Here is a 7,509-nt window from a genome sequence, read left to right as displayed (position 1 = left end):
AACCTGAGACCAGCCGATTCCACTGTCCTTCCCCTCTGCTCCATGGGACCCCCCGATGAAATGGGGGGACAGCCAATGTTATACTGGCCATTCTCTACTAGTGATTTATACAACTGGAGAACCCAATACACAAAGTTCTCTGATAACCCAAAGGATCTTATTGTTCTTTTGGATACTGTTCTTTTCACCCACCAGCCCACCTGGGTGACTATCAGCAGCTCTTGCAAGTTCTCTTTACCGCTGAGGAAAGAGAATGAATCCAGGTGGAAGCCTGGAAGTCCGTCCTGGGTGACAACAGACAGCCAACTCAGAACCCCGATCTCATAAATGCAGCTTTCCCCTTGTCTCGCCCCACTTGGGACTACAATTTGGCTGAAGATAAGGAGAGGCTCTGGGTCTACCGTTAAACTCTAATGGCAGGTCTCAAGGCTGCAACACACAAGCCTACCAATCTGGCCAAGGTATATGATGTAAGACAGGGTAAAGATGAGAGTCTGGTGGCATTCCTAGAATGGATCATAGAGGCGTTCATACAGTACACCCTTATGAATCCAGAGGCCCCAGAAACCAAAGCTGCCATTGTTATGGCTTTTGTTAACCAAGCTGCTCTGGACATTAAAAGGAAACTGCAGAGGGTAGAAAGACTAGGAGAAAAGAGCCTACAGGATCTGATAGTGGTGGTAGAAAGAGTCTACAATAACAGAGAGAGCCTGGAGGAACAACAGGCTAAGATAAATGATTGACAGACCCGGAACCTGGCTAAGATCCTACTGGCCACAACCACGGATGACCCACATGAAAAACAGAGACGTCTCAAGATGTTGGCTTTGGGAGCAGGTAAGGAGGATGGCCCCTGTTGAGAATTCCCCAAACTGAATAAAAACCAATGCGCGTATTGCAAGGAAGAAGGCCACTGGGTAAAGGATTGCCTCAACAAAAGACCAAAGGCCTCTGCTACTATCTTGGAGGTCAAAGATTTAGATGACTAGGGGGGTCGGGGTTCGGCACCCCTCCCTGAGCCCAGGGTAACCCTTAAAGTGGAGGGGCAACCAATTAAATTCCTAGTAGACACTGGGGCCCAGCACTTTGTCTTGCTACAACCTCAAGGGAAATTGACAAATAAGACCTCATGGGTACAGGGGGCCACAGGCACTAAACAATATTCATGGACTACCTGAAGAATGGTGGATCTCAGAATGGGCCAGTTATCCACTCCTTCATGGTCATCCCTGAGTGCCCTTACCCCTTGTTAGGCCGGGACTTACTCACCAAGATGGGAGACCAAATTAGTTTCCACACTAAAGGGACAAAGATTCTGGATAAAGAGGGGCACCCGATCCAGATGCTTGTCATGAACCTCGAGGATGAATATCTTCTTCACCAAATGCCCCCAAAACCAATGACCGACATTGACCACTAGTTGCAGGAGTTTCCCCAAGCATGGGCAGAAACTGGGGGAATGGGACTAGCCCAACATCGGCCAGCTATATACACTGAACTAAAGCCAGGGTCAGATCCAGTCAGGATCCGCCAATACCCCATGCCCCTCACAGCACAGACTGGGATCACCCACACATCCGGCAACTGCTAGACTCGGGCATACTGCGGCCTTGTCACTCGGCATGGAACACTCCCCTGTTGCTGGTGCGAAAGCCACACTCTAATGATTATAGACCAGTCCAGGACTTGAGGGAAGTTAACCAACGGGTGATGGACATGCACCCTATGGTCCCGAACCCCTACACTCTCCTCTCCACCTTGCCCCCAGACAAGACTTGGTACACAGTGCTAGACCTAAAAGACGCCTTTTTCAGCTTGCCCTTGGCCCCAAAGAGCCAAGACCTCTTCACTTTTGAATGGGAGGACCCAGAGAAGGGCATCAATGGCCAACTCACCTGGAACTTGACTGCTGCAAGGATTCAAGAATTTGCCCACCATCTTTGACGAGGCACTGGACAAAGACTTAGGTGAGTTCTGTGCCAAGCACCCTAATATGACTCTATTATAATATGTAGATGATACCCTGTTGGCAGCAGAGGACCAGGAAACATGCCTACAAGGCACCAAGGATTTGCTCCAAGCAATAGCAACTCTGGGATACCGGGCTTCAGCTAAGAAGGCCCAGATCTGCAGAACAGAGGTGAGCTACCTGGGGTACAATTGAAAAATGGACAAAGATGGTTAACAGATGCATGGAAGGAGACCATCATGAGGATCCCACAGCCTTGAAACATTCACCAGGTGCGTGAATTCTTGGGGTCAGCTGGGTTCTGCCGATTGTGGAGCTCTGTTTTTGCTGACATGGCTAGGCCCCTCTATAAGGCCACAAAACAAAAACAGGACATTGTATGGACTGGGGCCATGGACAAAGCCTTCAAGGACCTTAAGCAAGCCTTGCTTTCGGCCCCGGCACTCGGGCTGCCTGATCTGACTAAGCCCTTCCACCTTTACGTGGATGAAAAGGAAGGAGTGGTGAAGGGAGTCCTAATTCAATACATAGGCCCCCGGAAGAGACGGGTGGCCTACCTCTCAAAGAAGTTAGATGCCATGGCCACTGGATGGCCACCATGATTAAAAATTTTTGCTGCAGTGGCCACCATGGTTAAGGATGCAGATAAGTTGGTTATGGGGCAGGAACTATATGTCACTACCCCACATGCCATTGAAGGGGTACTCAACCCCCAGACCGATGGATCAGCTTTGCCCACTTGACCCATTACCAGGGCTTGCTTTTGAACCCTACCAGAATTTTGTTCTAGGCGCCAACAGCCCTAAACCCAGGGACGCTGCTCCCTAACCCTGACTGGGAACCCCCCCACAAGCCTGCCAAGAAATCCTGGCTCAGGTGCATGGAGTCAGAGCCTATCTCCAGGACCGACCACTGCTAAATGCAGATGACACCTGGTATACAGACGGCAGCAGCTTTGTCCGGGAAGGAATCAGGTATGCGGGGGCAGCTGTGACCACAGAGACAGAGACTGTCTGGGTGGAACCGTTGGTGGCTGGGACATCTGCCCAGCGTACAGAATTGATTGCACTAACCAAGGCACTAACAATGGGAGAAGGCAAGCAGATAAACATCTATACTGATAGCAGGTACGCCTTTGCCACAGCCCACATCCACGGAGCCATTTATAGAGAAGGAGGGCTCTTAACAGCAGAAGGAAAGACTATTAAAAACAAGGCAGAAATCCTTGAGCTCCTAAGGGCCCTTCTGGCTGCCTAAGACACTGGCCATTATCCATTGTCCAGGACACCAAAAAGCAGACACGCCAGTGGCCAGGGGAAACCAGCTGGCCAACTTAAAGGCAAAAGAGGCAGCTCTTTTGGTGATCCATGTCTTAGTGACCACACTACCTGATCCGGGGGCACTGAACTTGCCAGACTGTAGCCCCAAATACACTGACACAGACTTACAATGGATTAGGCATCTGCCCATGACACAATACTTACATGGCTATTGGAGAGCTGCAGATTGTAGCATAATCCTACCAGAGGAACTGGGATGGCAAGTCCTATCCAAAATGCATAAGAGTACCCACATTGGAACAACAACAACAACAAAAAAATGGAAGACTTGGTGCGACATGCAAAGATCACCATCAAAGACTCCCTATCAAAGATCAAACAGATTGTGGCAAGCTGCCATGCATGTCAATTAACTAATGCCACCGCCCATGGATCTAACCCGGGTACCCGGCTCCGGGGAGACCACCTAGGAGCCTACTGGGAAGTGGACTTCACTGAGGTAAAACCTGGAAAATATGGATACAGGTATTTGCTAGTGTTTGTAGATACATTTTCAGGATAGACAGAGGCATTTCCCACCAAACATGAAATAGCACAGACTGTGACCAAGAAACTGGGAGAAGACATCTTACCAAGGTATGGTTTTCCCATCAAGATTGGATCAGACAACAGACCAGGATTAGTCTCTAAGGTAACATGGGGAGTGGCACTAGTACTTGGGGCAGATTAGAAATTACATTGTGCATACAGGCCCCAAAGCTCAGGACAGGTAGAGAGGATGAACAGAACATTAAAGGAGACCCTAACTAAATTAACCCTGGAGACTGGCAGGGACTGGGTGACTCTCCTCCCCTTTGCCCTATATAGGGTACGAAACTCCCCATATAAGATGGGACTTACTCCCTACGATATCATGTTCAGTATTCCTCCACCTATTATCCCCAATTTAAAACCTGAGGTGCTTGCTGAGTTTAATGATCACCAACTCCTTTTCTCCCTCCAAATGTTACAATGAACCCATGAACAGGTGTGGCCTAAGCTGAGGGCCCTCTACGAGACTGGGCCACCCCCGGAACCCCATTGATATCGGCTGGGTAACTGGGTGTATGTCTGGAGACACTAACACCAGACACTTCAACCATGCTGGAAGGGACCCTACATCGTGATCCTGACCACTTCCATTGCTCTCAAGGTCGACGGGATTACTCCCTGGGTCCACTACACCCATGTCCGGTCAGCTGACCCACACACTGTTCTCAAGGACTTTGTTCCAGAATGTAAAAGCCAACCAAACAAGAACAATCCCCTAAAGCTAAGACTGCGCCGTTCTCACTTATCCCACTAATGTTGCTTATGCTAGCTCCTCTTCATGCCAGAACCGATCCCTACCGACCATTTAACCTAACCTGGCAGCTGATAGGTGTTTCTAGAGGAGAAATTGTATGTTCCCTCTCAAAAATTGCCCCACTACAAGCTTGGTTTCCTAACTTGACCTTTGACTTGTTACAGATACTCCATGTGGAGGACACATGCGGCCATTGCCCGACCCAACCATGGTTTTTGCAGAAACAGTATTTCTATGTTTGCCCGGGATACCCTAAAGGAGGCCAGGCAAGACAGTTCCGGGGGCCCCTCCCACTTTTACTCTGCCAGCTGGAGCTGTGTCTTTTTGTGGACGGCCCCCTACAAAGATGATTTAATTACCCTTAAAAGAAACTACACCTCGGGGCGCCTGGGTGGCTCAGTGGGTTAAGCCACTGCCTTCGGCTCAGATCATGATCTCAGGGTCCTGGGATCGAGTCCCGCATCGGACTCTCTGCTCAGCAGGGAGCCTGCTTCCCTCTCTCTCTCTCTCTCTCTCTCTCTCTCTCTCTGCCTGCCTCTCTGTCTACTTGTGATCTCTCTCTGTCAAATCAATAAATAAAATCTTTAAAAAAAAAAAAAGAAAAAAAGAAACTACACCTTACAAAAAAATCAAACCTGCACATCACGGGGAAGAGACAACCCTGGCTCTAAAACCTGTAATCCGATCACCCTAAAATTCATGGAGGCCGGCAAACTAGATACAAGATGGCAGATGGGACTTACCTGGGGCCTTAGAGACTATTTGACTTCTGGAGATGGCTCAAGATGGGATAAAACTGAACTTGGAACCCTGTTTACCATAAGACTCCTGGCCAGGGAAACTAACCCAATTGCCTTGGGCCCAAACCCTGTGTTAGCACCTCCTCTGCCCAAACCTCAGACAACTCCTATCTCCCCACTGCCCTCCCCTGTACGTACCATGCCATCTGCATCCAATAACACCCCTAATGTAGACACAATCACTCCCATCCTGACCTCCTTCCCACAAGATCCTGCCTTCCTCAGCCCCTCTCAGCATCCACTTTGGGACCTGATGTTCCAAGCTTACAGGTTCCTCAATGCAACCAAGCCCAATCTTACCCGATCTTCCTGGCTCTGCTATAACATCCAACCTCCCTTCTATGAGGGAATCATGATGTTGGGTCAGTATAACACAACCTCTGACCCTAATGCCTGTAGATGGCATCAAAAGACTCAAGGGCTCCCTTTACAATCAGTGTCAGGTCAGGGACTCTGTATAGGCACCCCTCACCCCAATACCAGTCCCTATGTAATGATACAAGATCTATATCTAGCCTAGACTACCACCTACCTCCTCAAGACCATTGGTGGGCATGTTCTTCTGCAGGCCTAACCCCCTGCTTCCATGGCCAGATTCTAAATAAGACAAAGGGTTTCTGTGTGCTAGTTCAACTACTTCCTAAAATTATCTACCATTCAGATGAACAAGTACTTCAATGGTTTGATGCAGGGACCCGCAGATGGGATGAAAGAGAGCCCATCTCGGCTATCACCATAGCTACACTGTTGGGAATTGGGTTAAAGGAAGTGGAGGCAGGTATTGCTTCACTTGCCATACAGAATTCTCACAATAACAGTCTCAGAGCAGCAATCAATCTAAACATAGAACAGGTAGAAACCTCTATTTCCCACTTCCAAGATTCCCTAACATCTTTGTCTGAGGTTGTCCTTCAAAACAGAAGGGGATTAGACCTAGTCTTTTTCAACAAGGGGGGTTATGTGCTGCCTTAAATGAGGAATGTTGCTTCTTCACTGACCACTCAGGAATAGTCTGAGAATCGGTGGCAAAGTCAGGGAAGGTTTGGCTAAATGCAAACGGGAATGGGAACAGCAGCAAGGTTGGTTCGAGTCATGGTTCAATCATTCCCCATGGTTAACCACCTTACTGTCCACCCTAGCTGGACCCCTCATTATCCTCCTTCTCCTCCTTACCTTCGGGCCCTGCATTATCAATAGATTAGTTACTTTTGTCAAAGACAGGGTCACTATAGTTCAGCTCATGGTACTCAGACAGAAATACCAACCACTGGACCTTTTTGCTGAAACCAGGCTGCACTCATGACTGGGTCCTTCCTTAGGTTCCTCTGAGAGGGGGGAATGTGGAGGCTGAGAAAATTAAGGGCATCCCACCTCAAGTTTAGCATTAGCACAAGTACAGCCATCTTAGCTTTGGCAGCCATCTCAGGCCCCTGTGACCAGGGGTTGAACTTTAGTTACAGGAAAAACCGCTATACCCAACCCTGCAAACACCCCAGCAACAGCTAATCAGCTTACTGCAGGGAAGTCTGAAATTTTCCCCCTCCCCCCTCCCCACCTCAAGCCTCTGGTAATGACACATTAAAAACCCCTTGCTTGGCAGGTCCGGGGCTCTCGCTCCTGTGCCGCTGTGCCGGTGACAGTCGTGAGCCCGGACTCGAATCTGAATAAAGACCCTTATGTGTTTGCATCAGTGTTGGCTCCTTGGTGGTCTCTCAGGCTCAAAACTTGGGCATAACAGGAGGGGGGCAAGTGGGTGTAGTACCTTCATGGCCAGGTCAGGGAGGTGGCTTCAGAGCTGACACTTCTGCTTTGGCAGGTATTCCAGCTGGCAGGGAGGACACTTTGGCCGGCTGGAGGGTGGGGGGCATGGCATAGGCACCTGTGAGGGGCAGGGCTCAGGGGCCGGGGGAGGGTAGGGTTCAGGGACCTGGAGAGGGCAGGGCTCAGGGACCTGTGGAGGATCCTGGAAGGGCACATTGCATTGTTGCTGCTGCTGATAAGACATTTTCCTTATATTGAAATGAACTAAAACAAAGAAGTAAAGCCCTTTAGAATGAGACCGTGTCAGTGGAGGAGATTATTTCCAAATTAGCACATACCCTCTCTTGTCACTCT

The 7,509-nt window shown here is 49.3% G+C and overlaps 2 pseudogenes; both read left to right on the top strand.

The window, feature by feature from the left end:
* The first annotated feature begins 786 nt into the window (after nt 1–786).
* Nucleotides 787–3,486, top strand: LOC116858792 (annotated as a pseudogene).
* Nucleotides 3,487–3,568: 82 nt separating this feature from the next.
* On the top strand, nt 3,569–4,594 carry LOC116858791 (annotated as a pseudogene).
* Nucleotides 4,595–7,509: the final 2,915 nt, after the last annotated feature.

The sequence above is a fragment of the Lontra canadensis genome, unplaced genomic scaffold (genome assembly GCF_010015895.1).
Source record: "Lontra canadensis isolate GAN:19392208 unplaced genomic scaffold, GSC_riverotter_1.0 scaffold142, whole genome shotgun sequence".
Taxonomy (NCBI): Eukaryota; Metazoa; Chordata; class Mammalia; order Carnivora; family Mustelidae; genus Lontra; species Lontra canadensis.
The sequence above is the reverse complement of the archived record's forward strand: the minus strand, read 5'-3'. Positions and strand labels throughout refer to the sequence as shown.